Raw genomic sequence first — 2656 nt, forward strand, 5'->3', positions numbered from 1 at the left:
TAATAGCAATAGACAAAAAAGAATATTCCAGGTTCCAAGGTCCAGAAAATATCTTCAAGGAAATCATAGAAGAAAAATTCCCAACTAAAAGAGATGTCCATAAACGTACAAGAGGTCTACAGAACAACAAATAGACTAGACCAGAAAAGAAACTCCTCACGTCACATCATAGTTAAAACACTAAATCTACAGAACAAAGAAAATATATTAAAAGCAGTAAGGGGAAAAAGCCAAATAACATATAAAGTTAGAGGTATCAGAATCACACCAAACTTTGTATCAGAAACTGTGAAAGCCTGAAGGCCCTGGGCAGATGCCATGCAGACTTTAAGGGACCACAGATGCCAACAGAGACCAAGCAAAGCTGTCAATCAACATAGATGGATAAAACAAAATATTCCATGACAAAACTAAATTTAAACAATATCTACACAACAATCCAGCCCTACAGAAAATAATAGAAGGAAAACTCCAATCCAACGAAAACAATTACACCCAAGAAAACATGAAATACAGATAACTTCACAACAAAATATAAAAAGAAAATAAGCAATGAATCACAGTAACACCATCACCAACTCCACAATAAAAGGAACTAACATTCATTGGTCACTATTAATATCATTAATGGACTCAACTCACCAATAAAAAGACAAAGACTGAGCTCCCTGCGGCAGCACATATACTAAAATTGGAACTATACAGAGATTAGCATGGCCACAGAGCACAGATGACATGCAAATTCATGAAGCATTCCATATTTTTGAAAAGATGAGGATGGACACTTCATTTCCATCAAAGGAAAAATCCACTAGAAAGACATCACAATTGTGAACATCTATGCCCCAAATACAAGAGCATCAACATTTGTAAATGAAACATGATTAAAGCTTAAATCGCACATGGATCCCAACACCTTAATAGTGAGAGACTTCAACACTCCACTCGCACAAAGGGGAGATCATTCAGACAGAGGATAAATAAGGGGGAAAAGACATTTACTGAGGTCCTAAATCAAATGGACCTAATAGATGTCTACAGAACTTTTCACCCGAACACAGAAGAGTACAGCTTCTTTTCAACACCTCATGGAACCTTCTCCAAAACTGATCATACAGTTGGTCATGAAACAAGCCCCATTAGAGACAAGAAGAATGTAATAATCACTTGTATTCTATCTGACCACCATGGATTAAAGCTGGACCTTAGCAACAACAGAAATAGCAAAAAGCCTACACTATATAGAAACTGAACAACTCGCTACTCAGTGACAGCTGGGTTAGGGAAGAAATTAAAGACTTCCTAAAATTCAATGAAAATGAAGGCAAATAGTATCCAAATTCATGGGACACAATGAAAGCAGTGCTAAGAGGAAAATACATAGCACTAAATGCTTTGAAAAAGAAACTTGAAACATCTCATACAAACAACTTAAGGGCTCACCTGAAAGCCCTAGGAGACAAACAAACAAACAAAAAAAGGCAGACACACCCAAGAGGAGAATATGGCTAGAAATACTCAAAATCAGGGCAAAAAATGAATACATTAGAAACAAATGAAACAATTCAAAGAATCATTGAAACCAGAAGCTGGTTTTTGAGAAAATCAACAAGATAGACAAACCCATAGCCAAACTAACTGAATGGCAGAGAGAAACTATCCAAATCATCAAAATTATAAATGAAAAGAGGGACATAACAACAGACACTGAGGAAATTCAAACATTAGGTCTTACTACAAAAATCTATATGCCACAAAATTTAGAAATCTAAATGAAATGGACACTTCTAATGATAGATTCCATTTACCAAAATTAAATCAAGATAAGGTAGAATCAATTGAATTGTCCTATATCCCCCAAGGAAATAGAAGCAGTCATCAAAAATCTACCTTCCAAAACAAGCCCAGGGCCAGATGGTCTCAGTGCAGAATTCTACCAGACCTTCAAAGAAAGAATTACCTCCAATTCTCTTCAAACTATTACACAAAATAGAAACAGAAGGGACATTACCAAACTCATTCTATGAAGCCACAGTCACCTTGATACCTAAACCACACAAAGACCCAACAAAAGAAGCAAATTTCAGACCTATTTCTCTTATGAACATCGATGCAAAAATACTCAACAAAATACTTGCAAACCAAATCCAAGAAAACATAAAAGTTATCACCGACCAAGTTATCATGTTATCATGACCAAGTAGGCTTCATCCTAGGTATGTGAAGATGGTTCAATATACGGAAATCCATCAATGCAATCAACCATATAAATAAACTGAAAGAGAAAAACCACAAGATCATCACCTCAGATGCCAAAAAAAAAAAAAAAAAAATTGAAAAATCCAACACCCATTCAAAAATCTTGCAGAGATCAGGGATACAAAGCACATACCTAGACATAGTAAAGACAATATACAGCAAGCCTATAGCCAACATCAAGATAAGCGGAGAAAAACTTAAATCACTCCCACTGAAATCAGGGACAAGGCAAGGATGCCCACTCTTTCCTTATCTCTTCAACATGGTACTTGAAGTCCTAGCTACAGCAATAAGACAACTAAAGGTGATCAAAGGGATACAAATTAGAATGGAAGATGTCAAATTATCATTATTTGCAGATGACATAATACTATACATGAACGACCCTTTAAATTCA

The 2656-nt window shown here is 35.6% G+C and overlaps 1 non-coding gene across 1 annotated transcript; it reads left to right on the plus strand.

Moving 5' to 3' along the window:
- The first annotated feature begins 661 nt into the window (after positions 1-661).
- On the plus strand, positions 662-765 carry LOC129671039 (U6 spliceosomal RNA). The gene has a single exon (XR_008719292.1). It is a non-coding gene; the product is annotated as a U6 spliceosomal RNA (small nuclear RNA).
- Positions 766-2656: the final 1891 nt, after the last annotated feature.

The sequence above is a fragment of the Psammomys obesus genome, unplaced genomic scaffold (assembly GCF_907164565.1).
Source record: "Psammomys obesus unplaced genomic scaffold, mPsaObe1.curated_primary_1811, whole genome shotgun sequence".
NCBI classification, from domain to species: Eukaryota; Metazoa; Chordata; class Mammalia; order Rodentia; family Muridae; genus Psammomys; species Psammomys obesus.